Genomic DNA, 13684 nt, shown 5'->3' on the forward strand with positions numbered 1-13684 from the left:
TGCAACACCTTTAAACAGAATGGCTCTAGAAATATGGCGAAAAGCAAGGGCGAGGCCGGGCATCCCTTATGAGCCTTGCACTGCCGTCCGCGTATACCTGAACTATCCGGGCTTTCCTTAATTACTTTATTATTACCGGCTTGTCAAAGGAAAGTACAACGTGAATATTACATGGCCATAAAAAAAGAACTAGTCAATGCCGGACCAGTGTGGTGTGATAAGAACGATGTAGGCTAGTCACTTTCTCCAAAGCACTTAACCATACAGGAGGATCACTCTGTGCGCAGAAAAATTCGCGTATATATAACACACTTTCAATGAAGTATTCATGTGCTGGGGCCTGAACAGTGCGCTCATGCCTAATATCCATACGCGTTCGCCACACGCTGTGCATGCACAGAAGCATTAACACATCAACAGGCACTCCCTCTGGTTCCGCGCATGGCAGGAAGCGTATCCCGAAAGCACTTAACGGCAATTCCTTTTTAAAGCTACGTTTTAGAATATCCCACAAAAACACTGCGTCATGGCAGTCCAAAAAGATATGCTCAATCGTCTCCGGTTTTTTGCATATAAAGCAATTCACAGATCAAGGTACAAAAATGCCTTGGCTTTGCAGCCACGGTTTCACTGGGAGAGTGCCTGTATGTAGTTGAAAAAACAGATTTAACAGAAGCTCTTACCGGCATTCGTTTAACTCTCTTAGGAACATCTCGTTCTGAACCTAAAACAAATACTGTACTATACAAAGGTACAGACAAGAATACATCCACAAGATCTTTTTACAACTTCTTACTAGTAACAGCGGCCATATATTCACTAGAAAATTTTGCTTTTAGTATTTGGAATAACGCGACCACTTCACGCAAAAAAGCACTTAAAGGCATTGGCTCCTTATGCATGGACGACACTACATAATCAGGTAATGAATCGCGCAGTCGAGCTTGAATCATTGTTCTCAGAAAAACATCTTTTGATCACGCACAAAAAAGAAACCTGCTTACAATCTGTTTGAGGAACAAATGCGACAAACCCAGCCCACCATTCAATACACTATGGAACAGATTACTGCGGCTTGTACGTTCCCATGTTGAGGCCCACATAAACATCGCAAATACTCTATGCAGCTTTTGCACAGACATCCTCGTCAGACATAACGCTTGCATCACATAAAAGATTTGAGCAACTAAAACAAATTACACACGGTGGCTCTTGCAAACATTGAAAATTTATGCCCTCCCCATTTGCCGGTCTGGGTTTTCACTCGCACTACTTCATTGTCCCAATATTCTTTGCTATCTCGATAATTTTTGAGGGGGACACCTAGGTAGGTGCCTGGAGTTACCGCACACTGCATGTTACAAAACGTCTCAGGCTTGTATTGCTAATTCCCATGCCAAAAACCAACACACTTGTTCCAGTTAATAACACTTCCACTTGCAGTACAAAATTTTACAGCCTCTTGTACAACTGCTTTAACACTGTCATGGTCCTTACAAAATACTGCTACATCATCAGCATATGCTGAGACTCGAACTTCAGTTTTATGAAAATTGTAATCCTGGGTGTTTGGGCTCTTCAGCAGCCGCAAAGAAAAGGGCTCGAGGTATAGAGCGAAAAGCAGGGGGGATAAAGGGCAGCATTGTCTCACAGACGACTGCACAGGAATACCATCACTTAACTGCCCATTAATTATCAGCTTCGCTATACAACCATTGTACATCATTTTAACACCTTCTGTAATAACGGTTCCAACATCGATATGGTCTAGGACCGAGAAGAGAACTTCGAGTACGGCTTTATCGAACGCCTTGTACAGATCTAATTGCAACATGGCCACGCGCCCATACATTCCGGCACAGCATTCAAGGACAGTTCTAGCTGTATGAACATTGGTAAAGATTGTCCTGCCTTTTATGCCGCATGTCTGAGGTGGCCCTACAAGTGATGTAATAACACTTTGAAGGCGTCGAGCTAAAATCTTCATGAATATCTTATAGCCCACGTTTGTTAGACTGATGGGACGGTATGATTCAACAGACTGTAACTTAATCGGATCATTCGTTTTAGGAGTTAGTACTACGTGGGACGGTCGGAAGGATGGAGGACTTGCTTTCATATTTCATAGAATTCGCTAATCAGCCTTTCAAGGGCGACTGCCATTTCTGTTCTAAAGGCACCGAGACCATCTGGCCCATGAGACTTGTTTGAACTAAGCTCCAGAATCGCTGATTCAATTCGCTCAGCCGTATTACTGGCTTCTAGAGCGTGCACAAGGTCGTCCTTTAATCTCGGCATCAGCGATAGGTATTCTGTTCTGAAGTTCTGAAGTAGTCAGTGTTCGGTGTATTAAGGCTGAATATGTCTGTGTAATGTTCGACGAATGCCTGCTTGATTATTTCTATTCGATTAGTGATTTCGTTTTGATAGCATATTTATGTTATCCCTTTTGACAGAGCGTACCTTTTTTCATCACTGAGCGCGTGTTTGGTGGGCGTCTCTCCAGACCACACTTTTTCGTTACGCGCCCTTATCACTGCACCACGGTACATTTCTCCGTCTATTGCCTCGAGCTTAGTTTTGGCCTCTTTAATTTCTTTTGTGAACAATCCCGGCTCGTAGCACTCCATACTTAGCAAAAATCTAGGGCACTCTGCAGCTCCTTAACTCGTTGTTTTCCTTTTCGCCGAAGCGCACATGGTCTATCAATAGCGGCTATTTTAATATCACATTTGAACTGCTCCCATATTTATATAACACTTCCGGAGTTACTTCGCAGCATGTTCGCTATATAATCCTTGACTTTAGTCACCATCGTGGGCCGATCGGGCGGCATCATCCGCATGATGATTGCCCGAAATTCCGCAGTGACCCGGTATCCACTGGTAGATGACGTTGTGCCCCTTGTTGATTGCGTGATGCTGGAGTAGTCGGATGTCTGCCACTAGTTGCATATTTGGTCCGTGGTTGAAAGGGGACATCAGACACTGGAGAGCTGCCTTCGAGTAACATAAGAGGGACCATGACTGTGACGATTTGGGACAAATAAACTCTAAAGCAGCACGGATAGCTGCGAGTTCTGTAGCCGTCGATGATATTACGTGAGACGTCTTGAACTTGAGGGTGACAGACTGTGCGAGAATTACCACTGCTCCAGCTGAACTATTAGAGCAGACAGAACAATCCGTGTAAACGTGGATGCGTTCTTTGTGTTTGTCATGTAGGAATGAAAGCATGGTTTGTTTGAGGGCGAAAGATGACATCTCCGTTTTCTTTTTGATACCGGGAATATCAAGAAGAGCCTGGAGTGGATGGAGGCACCACAGCGGTAGAGATTGTCGTGCTGGAGGCATGAAGTTTGATGGTAAAGTTCCGTGGTTGGCAGCAATAATCCTGCTTAACGCTGAACGAGGTCGAGCGGCAGGAAGGGAGGCGAGTTGATGCGATGGAAGTCGCGCGAAGTGCCTGATATGCAACGTGGATATGCATCCACGTTGTACCACTACCACTTTCACGAACAGACGCAGCCACAAGTCTTCGCTCCCTCGCCCGCGAGCTTACGCAGAATCTGTGGAACACCAATGATTTCACGAACGAACGCCTCCACAGATTGGATCCCTGTCTGCAACTCCGCCTACCACCAGGGTTACCACGAGCGGAAGCAACACTTCTGTGCCGCCTGTGGCTCGGCGTGGCATTCACGAACTCCTATTCATTCCGCATTGGAATGGCTGACAGCCCTACTTGCGGCACCTGCGGCTGCGAGGAGACGATTGAGCACCTCCTTTGTGACTGTCCCAGCTACAAAGTGCCAAGAACAGTGCTCGTAACCGCGCTCGAAAAACTGGACAATCGCCCCTTTACAGAGGAGAAAGCTCTAGGACACTGGTCCAGACGGGCTTCGGCACTCAAGGCCTTAAGGGCTTTGCTGAAGTTTTTAAAGACGTGCGAATTGTGCGATCGCCTTTGAGTGTTGTATCGCGTAGTATCGTGTTAGTGCGTGAATTTCCTTTTTTTTCTCCTCTTCTTCTTTCTCCTTTTATTCCCTTTACCCCTTTCCCCACCACAGGGTAGCCAGCCGGTACATACACTGGCTAACCTCCCTGTCTCTCCTCCTCTTTGTCTCTCTCTCTCTCTCTCTTTACTTTAGTCACGTACTCATCTTCCAGTAATTTATCGTTAAACTTCCACAAGTCCCGATTAAATTTCGCAGCTATTCTCTTCGTACCGATTGTAACCATGATTAGGCAGTGGTCACTAAAAGAGACACAGATCGTCTGGTAGTCAGAGAATAACAGCGAACATTCGACAGGAACATATATACGGTCCAATCTAGCATGACTGCCTCCCTGAAAGTTAGTGTACATTGCCTGGCCTTCATGCGTCGATATCAAGCCTACATCTTCAAGGTCATGCTCACTTACAATTTCTGAAAGTAACTCGGCGCTCCGGTCCCGAAAGGAACGGTTTGTTGTCCTATCCTCTGGTCTACAGACGCAATTGAAGTCACCAAACAAGATCACCCGCCTTTCAGTAAGCAGGACAGGCTTGACCTGTCAGAAGAAACTGTCCCTTTCAGCAATCGCATTCGGAGCGTATACACACAGAGCTCTCCAAGCCACACCGTCCGATTCAAGACCACACATTACAAGACGCCCACTTTCACGCGAGAACACAGTATCAACAGCCCCAATACCATTACTTAAAAAAATAACGCATCCACCCGCTCTTCCAACAGCATGACATACGCAAACGCTGTATCTGCTACGATAGACCGCTACCATTCTGTCTGTTTCTTCTTCGTCTTCAATTTTAGTTTCCTGAACCGCGAGCAAATCCCTATCGTTTTCTAGTAGAAGGCGGTTCAGTTGCAGTTGCCTTCTACGCGCAGACAGGCCCCTTACATTAAGCGTAGCCACACGTAGGCTGGACGTGAGGTTGGTAGCCATCTAAGGAAATGGGAGACGCCGATCAGTCTGCTCACACATCAAACAGGGTGAATCCATATCCATTAAGGCGTTTGAGCTTAGTACTGACCCGATCAAAGACCGGGCTTCTACCGTTGTGGCAAAAGAAGCCTCCGCTAAGGCGGAGGGAGAGCAGACGCAGTACTGCGTTCCGGTGGCAATTGCGGTTTGGGCTTGAACGATCCGCGGCGCGTTGAAGGTGCATTCGGCGGAGGCTCCTCGCCGCGTTCACCGACCGATCTCGGTTCCTGATTATCCCAATCCTTGTGAGCCCGATTCACTGGTACACTTGACGCTGCGGGCATCTCGGCATCGGCCTCTTCCTGGTTGTCGCCCTGCGGCCCAGTTGTAACCAGGCTTACAGCATTCACGCTATCCGCGTTTTCCGGAAATAACGCTGGCTTTAATGCGACGGCCGGCTGGGTTTGGCCCTTACCGACTTGGCTGGTATCTGCAAGGGGAGCGGGTGCGGTTTCCTTGGATGTTGACTCCTTGGTAGGATCATCTCCCCCACTTCCGCGGGTTACTTCGACCGCGTTTGCTTCATCCATGATGTGTTCCTCCGCTTCATCACTTCGTGCCTGGCCCGTAACATTAGCGTAGCTACGCACGCACTGGCTCTCATCGTGGCCGAAACGCCGGCATAGCCCGCAGCGTGGCACCCAACACTCACGGCGTATATGTCCTTTTCCACGGCACCGAAGGCAGAGCGGAGCCCTACCAGGAGCATGGACGAGAGCGACGTCCTCACCAACAAGCAACTGATGGGACAAGCCCTCAATGGTAACACCCACCTTCAGTTTCAGTGTAACCGACCGTGTTGTTGAAGCCTTGTCGACGCAGCCTTTAACCTTCCACTTATCGCGGGTTATTTCGGTCACTTTTCCGAACGCTGCTAATGCCACTCGCACGTCGTCGTCTTGCACGCCGTGAAGCAGCCAAAACAGCTTCAGCCTGACACCTTGGTTGGTCGGGTCAATAACCACGCAGCGGTGGTCTTTCACATTGAAAGCTTCGGCCAAACCCTCAGTGTAGATTCAAGATGTTAATTCACACAATTTCAATTATTGCTCGCGAACCGTGATGTAAAAAAAAGTGAAAAAAAAAGAACCGCCCGAACGGGGGCTCGAACCCCGGACCGTTAGGTTAAAAGCCTAACGCTCTACCGACTGAGCTATCCGGGCTTTTTTTTTTTTCCGGGCGAACAAAGGCTCAGCTTCTTCTATTCACAAACATCCGCATTTAAAATTTTTATTGCATTGAAATATTGATTCAAGCAGTAGTGAACAAGCTGTCAAAAGCGCAGCACTCCGTTTAAACATATGTTTAGAAACTACAACGGCATTTGCGAGGCAACGATATCAGCCCCTACGAGAAGAGCAGGTTGCTGTTGAACGATTTCCTTAATCTAAAAAAAGTCGCCGTCGATCCAATCCTGTGAAGGCAGCTGGTCAGCGAAGCTGCACCTCCGATACACCTCCGATACACCTCCGATACTATCACCGATAAGTTGCACATATGCCAACTTATCAAATACTGATCCCATGATACCATTAGGCACATTGCTCTTCAAAGTGATCCATGACACAAACACACGTTTCAATGCAGTTTACAAAATCTTTATTTTATTTATTACTTTGAAATTACTGCTATAAGAGCGTTGTGGCCACTATGTACAGACAAATATTTCTGTCGCTATTTAAGAAGTGTTTTTGGCCAAAGTTCAATCAAAGCATTTTGTTCCTGACACTATACTCTGCCGCCGGGATCGGCCCACTGGGTTTCCTGTCGACGTGATGAACGCGAAAAGATCCCGGCATCGTAGCCATAGACAGCTTCGCTGTAAAACGTGTGCCTTGGATTTGAAGGCATATTTTTTCAAGGAATAGTTGATCTTCTCAATGACTGCGGCCGTTTGGGGAAGCTTTAGCCATGCACTGAAGAGCGCCACCATCACATAACATTAAATGGGCACCATTCTGTAGGAACACACACATAAGTTGGTTCACCGAATAAGTTTTACGAGCGGCTGCCGCAGGCTTCACACCAGCCGGCAGACGCCAGCCCGCAACGGTATAGTCGACGAAGGGAACCGCTGTGGCTTGTTGTTCTTCGTGCACATCACTGCATCTGCCCTCGGCTTTGGCTCGTCGCTTACTTAAAATATTTCCTGGTGTGCCGCTGCACAGTGTTGCCTTAGTTTTGCGTGGTCCTGCTAGCCGCACGGTGGCAGCACAGCTTTGTTTTTCAATAAGCTGTATCGTGACAACGGAGAGGTCCTGTAATTAGCGCTCGTTTCGAAGAGCGCGCTCTGCCACGCAGTCTATACTGCAAACAGAGTACTTTAATATTTCAAAAACCGATAACGCGTTAAATGAGTGAAGGCCAGGGACTTCGGGAAAAGTTGCTGGTCCTCATGCTCAACAGGTGATGTGAAATGCTACGTCAAATATGAGCAGGAACGACTTCCACTCTTTGTGGTGGCCATGTGGCGTGATGGAACGTGGGAAAGAACATCGAGCAGACAGTGAGGTCCCATTGAGAAGAAATTAAGTTCACGCGGCAGCTCTCTCGTAGACAATTCCTCGAGGCGACCTTCAACGTCGCTCTTCCCATTTATGCACTAGATCAGCTTTTGTGTGAATTGATTAGTGCACGTTAGAAAAGCCATATTCCCAAGTCACCCTTGTACCAGGGTGCGCAGAGTACTTCAGTCCACTTGCGCGAAATTCATGCTGTTCTCCCGAAAAGAACGAACCAGGAGAAACGCGAAAAAAAATGATTGTGTTTTTACGTGTCAAAACCACGATATGATTCTGAGGCGCGCCGTAGCAAGGAATTCCGAATTAATTTTATCCAGCTGGGGTACATTAACGCGCACCCAATACATGGTATACTCGGGCATCTTTGCATTTAGCCGCCATCGAAATTAGATCGGTACCGCTGGGATTTATCCCGCACCCTGTGACCCTCTGGCATAGCAGCCGAACTGGTTATATTACACATGAGATTCCGTTGTCACGACATATTATGCCATTAATTAATTTATTTATTTATTTATTTATTTATTTATTTATTTATTTATTTATTTATTTATTTATTTATTTATTTATTTATTTATTTATTGTAAGCGCGCGCCTGCAACACGAATCTCCCCGGCCCAACATGATTCTACAAAAATGGATGCCTTGGACACGAAAGATCAATTCAGCACAATCATTCTGGTGAATTCAAGTTGCATCGCCGAGAGCCTGGCGCTGACTGGTCTCACCGACGAGGACCAAGCTGCACGTGCCGAGGCTACGAAGACCCGGCTGTAACAGTAGGACCGACTGGGCAGGCGAGCCGAACATCTTGCAGGAAAACCCGAGGCACACATCGTCCGGCTAGAGCCGGACGATGCAACAGTGAACCCCGACAGCGAGCCGGCCGCCGACCACCACAACTACACGAGCTACTACGCCAGATCACGAACTCACCAGGCAGCGACGCGGCTGGGACGCGATGACTTGAACCGGCATAGCTGGTGGATTGGGTCGTCGTGGCTTTGGTGAAATCCGAGGCGACTGGAGCCTGGAATGCAGCGAACCAGACACACCAGCCGGCAACACAGACTGTGACTGTGACGAAACTGTGTTTTATGTTCTTGCTCTTCTTACTTTCTACGCCTTACTTTCATTTTCTCTCTACATCTCCTGTGGCGGTGACAAACGCCTGCCCTAATTGAATAGGTATCAGGACCACTTACTTTGCTTTACTTACTTACTTATCTACCTACCTACCTACCTAGTTACTTTTGCTTTGCTTGCTTGCTTTGCTTGCCTTGCTTGCCTTGCTTGCTTGCTTTGCTTTGCTTTGCTTGCTTGCTTGCTTGCTTGCTTGCTTGCTTGCTTGCTTGCTTGCTTGCTTGCTTGCTTTGGTTTGCTTGCTTGCTTGCTTGCTTGCTTGCTTGCTTGCTTGCTTGCTTGCTTCCTTCCTTGCTTGCTTGATTCAGAACCGTCTATCTCAGAACCGTCGGCCAGTATTATTTTTCTTTTCGCTTGCTGTACATTTTCGCCACAGTATATACAAGTACTGTGGTTAAGCTTTTTAAAGCACATTCACCATCATGAAATACTTATAACCCACTTCCTTCCCTTTAAGAAAACAAAAACAATACCTACCAGATCACAAATGACGCAAAAAAGCGTCCATGAAATCGACGCAGAAACAGCAGTGTAGTTTTCAGAAATCATTCCTCGTCTTGTAAATATAGGAACATGCATTGGTTTTATTGGCATTTAGACAATTTTTTTTAAACCAATGCTTATCCAAACAAGATATATATTTCGAAAAAAAAAAGTATCGATGATTCTATAATGCCTTGCAATTACGAGCACAAGCGAAAATACTTCACCCACATCTGGTACGCTAACGAGAGCTCAGAGAAAGAACCTGACAAAACAAAGCAAGTGGAGAGGTTATCCACTTGATGGTAGCATATTACTCCTAACTCAGAGATCACTCAGGTAGCCTAGAAAAAACAGTGTACTGACAGGGAAAGACTTCTCAATTTGCTATTAATTCTCAAGACATGCTGAATCATATGATAATCATTTGATATGAAATGATATGAAATGATAATGCTTTCATCCAAACGTATAACGTTGGAGAGCGTTGTCCTCATGAGCAATAGTAGACTTGCATGTTGTTATTTTGCCATCAAGCCTACTTCACAATATAGAGTATAAAAAGAAATATAAAAAGACGTACAAAAAGAAACTCATTTCATGATGGTGAATGTGCTTTATAAATCTTCTCCAGCATACTTACATGTACTGCGGTGACATTGTATAGCAAGCTAAAGGAAAAATAAAACCGGCAGCCGAAAGCCTCAGGTCCGCACCTGAGATAATAATAATAAAGGCTACAGTGGTCGCCCAGTGGGGTTTTCAGTCTTTATAAGAAATTCTGTCTTCGCTTCATTGCAGCACACTATGCTTCAGCACGGAGGCCTCAGGTGAGCACCTGAGATAACAATAAATGCTACAAGCGTGGCCGAGTGAGCTTTACAGTTTTTATAATAACGCGTTGCTTACAATGCATATGTGCGAAAATTCTACTCGCTTCAATGCAATACACCTAATACTTCGCCGCATTGCACTAGTGCCACGCGTTGATGCCATCAGAAATTACCGTTTTCTTTTATCATAACCAAAGAATAGTAGCAAGCTCGGTGTTTTAGTAGAGTTTCACTCTTTATCTACTCTACATTCCAATAAGAGACGAGACAATTACGTCTTGGCCACGCGCTTTTATTTCACGCATAGTGGGTATAAGAAAATCATATCGCACGTAGAATGGGGTGTCAGAGTTAAGCCGCACGCGCGGCAGCAGAAAAGTGCTTAAGGTTTCAAGCATGTTTTGAAGGCTTATGGAAGTACATCTGCAAATATATGCGAGCTTCTCATTCCTCGAGGCATTCCACTCAGTCACTCTGTGGGGCGTCGAAATATTTTGGAGCAGTACGCGCTCCGCGTAACGTATGCGGCATTAAGTTTTACCTGATCCTATACTAGCGTCCTCGGAAATACGCACTCTGAACTGCAACTGTCATAGAAACGAGGCGAGACAGCTGCGTTCGATGCGAACGAATTCAAGATTCTTCTTTTTTTTATTTTTCTTTAGCGCGCGCGCCTTTGGAGCCCGCCGTCTTCTTCTTTCTCGCCTTGTCCGCTCCCATGAGTTTCAACAGCTTCCGGCGCCTAAAAGGTTTCTTCTCATCGTTGGAAACAGCGTTCAAGTGAGCAAAGATGTTGTGCAGGTCTCCGAACGAGTCTTCTTTTTATTTTTAGGCGACAGGAGCGCGGCTTCGCGTCGACTCCAGAATATACTTCAATGACCTTGGCCAGGTTTCAGAAGGATCTAGGAGTGCGTGCGCCGCTCAAAACGGTATTTCCTTGGTTCACCGTCATTTCTTCCTCTTTACGTCGTTATCTTCCACGACATCCGCAGCAACAGTTGACCTGAGCGGGTCGCCTGCGCTTAGAATGTTAGCTTTCGCACTGGCGAAACCTTTGTTCACAGTGTCTCGAACAAGTCCTGTTACTGACTCTAGTAAGAAACAGGTAGAACGCAGACGAACGACGTCCGGCCTGTTGACTAAGCCGACAACATCAGGCCTGTTGACAGCTACTTCAACTTTTGCGTTGAGGCCTGGAAATGAAGGAAGGCGCCGCGAGTCAGAGCCTTCGGCCAGTTGCGAGCCCCTCTTTACCAATTCTTCTGAGGAATCCAAATTAGGCATTCGACACTTCCCTGAACGCAAAGGAGCGGCGGATGTGGACTTTCGAGATACCAAGGGCCCCCTGGTGTTTCGAGACTTTTTATTCTCGCCTACCAATTTGTGACAGGCAGAATTTGCTGACAATCTAGAGCTTGTCTATTAATTATGTCTACTTCCAGTGCTTTAAATGACACTTCTTCGCTACTGTGGGCACTCTTCAGTTTAACTTCAACCGAATTCATGACTCTTTCATTTTGACCTCATCCGACTAAACCTATCGTGAGTCTTTCTTTTCCTTGAACTTTACAGCCAAATTTCTTATATAGGCTTTTCAGTATGAATGATTTTGGCTACCAGTATCCAACGGAACACGACAATAACATGACTGCCTTCTACATTCCGCTAATGCAACTGCAGTCTGCAGAAAAACACTTGATGAGAGGTTCGTAAACTGGCAAGCAGATGTTTCCTCTTCCTGATTTTCAATTTCACCAGGAGTAGATGCTGTACCCTGTGCTGTCAGTTCATTGCTTCTGCACATAGACGTCGCATGCCATTTTTGACATATCTTGCACCCAATGTTTGCCTTACATATTTTAGCAGTATGGCGAGGCCTGGTACAGCGCAAACATCTATTTGGCCTTTGAGCTTCATTTTCTTGTTTTGATAAGGCATCGTTTTCCTACAATCATCAGCATAATTAGTAGTATTCTCGCAAAATATGCAAAACTTTGCAGCTGTGCTTTGAAAATTAACAATTCTTGTCTGCTGCTACTCTCAGTTCTGTTGTCGTAGCTTTCTCTCCTTTCTGCCGGCAATTCCTCTCTGCACTCTACCTGATCTTCCATGTATTTCATCAAGCGCCTAAAAAAATTTTCTTGATGATTTTGATGATTTCTTGATTTTCTTGATGTAATTTTCTTGCCGCATTCTGATCTTACGCGGAGGGTCTACTGATCCCTTCTCTTTCTTTTAACTGGAATCCAATGTACAGATCCACTGGCAAAGCTCTTTTCAGGATCCGAAGCAACATCGATGCATAGGCCTCACTTTTCAATCCTAAGGATTCCAATCAACGTATGGGCACTTGCACCTTTGTTGACAGCTTTCTTAAACCGTCATGTTCATTGCAGCTTGCCACTGTATTCAAATTAGTTCTTTCATGTGCATTTCTGCCAGCACGTCATATTGTCCGTACTCCTACTTGAGTAGATCAACGACATTCCCATAGTTACTGTCGGAAAATTGTAGTCCATCCACGGCAGCTGCCACTTTTCCGGCTTTGCGTGGCGGGTGCCCAGACCCACTAAATAGACGCCGGACTCAAATCTTATTGATTTTCAAATAAACTTTACGCTCTCTCACCACATGGCTCCATGATCATGCCGCCGCCGTCATCTTCCTCCTCGCTGTGCGCGTGTCCACTTTCGGCATGAATGCTTTTAACGCGATAGCGTTAAGGAGCTCGTGTCGCAGAAAAGCCGGTGTCGTCGGCGTCGGTGTCGGCGTTTGCGGCGTTGACCGTGAGCGATAAATCACGGCAGGCGCTTCATAAATAAAAAGCAACTTCCAAGATTGGCCCGGTGGGAATCGAACCAGGGTCTCCGGAGTGTGAGACGGAGACGCTACCACTCAGCCACGAGTTCGATGCTTCCAAGCGGTGCAAACGCGCCTCTAGTGAATGCGGTGTTGCCTTCGAAACGAGCCGTGTAAAGTTATACTGCGGTGTATATCGGTAATTATGAACATGTAACGTACAGAAGTCACAATTACACGAGTTGCGAAGTGCGTTTCCGCTGCATTTCTTCTGCGCTTTCCGCACACGCAGAGCCATCTTGCGGCAAACACAGAAGACCCCCTCCTCTCAATGTACGGCGCTGCCCCGACAGGAGGCGCGCCGCGCGAGCATTGGGACCGCTGCCAGGCGCGTCGCGGGACTCCCTCTCCCCTGACGACGCTTCGCCGTGCTCCCGGTTTAGATTACTATCTATCTCTCTGCCCGTGCCGATCACGACGTTTGGCTGGCGTAGATCGTTTCCCCTCCGAGACACCGAGTTCTTTGGTTCGTTCCGTTCGCTCAGGCGCACGTTTCGTTGCCGCGCCGAACGCTGCGTTGCTCGACGCTCACCGCGTGATAGGTGGGCGCTAAGTCCGATGCGGGGCGCATCGTAAGTGATCGCTGTGCCGTAGCTCATTGTCTTATACCCCTTGGCGGGTTTGCGGGAACGCTGTCGCGTCCCACTCTTGAAGGCGAAGCTTAAGCGTCCTCCAATTTTTTTCAGCGTCGCTGAAAACGGAGCGACGCGGCTTTCGGCAGCGAGGCATCGCGTCGTCAAAGGTCTGCGCACAACCTTTGTGCAACATTGCACAGGCGTTTCTTAAAGCATTTCAAGTTGCTTCACGTGCCTCGGATACACCACAATACAAGTGATGCTCGCTCCTATCACCGAAG

General features: G+C 46.8%; 1 protein-coding gene and 1 non-coding gene across 2 annotated transcripts in view; one reads left to right on the top strand and one right to left on the bottom strand.

Moving 5' to 3' along the window:
• The window catches only part of LOC139052473 (uncharacterized), a 95191-nt gene that overhangs the window by 45246 nt on the left and 36261 nt on the right, over window positions 1-13684 (top strand). The window lies entirely within an intron of this gene.
• On the bottom strand, window positions 6079-6151 carry TRNAK-UUU (transfer RNA lysine (anticodon UUU)). The gene has a single exon. It is a non-coding gene; the product is annotated as a tRNA-Lys (tRNA).

Source organism: Dermacentor albipictus, unplaced genomic scaffold (genome assembly GCF_038994185.2).
Source record: "Dermacentor albipictus isolate Rhodes 1998 colony unplaced genomic scaffold, USDA_Dalb.pri_finalv2 scaffold_24, whole genome shotgun sequence".
Lineage (NCBI taxonomy): Eukaryota > Metazoa > Arthropoda > Arachnida > Ixodida > Ixodidae > Dermacentor > Dermacentor albipictus.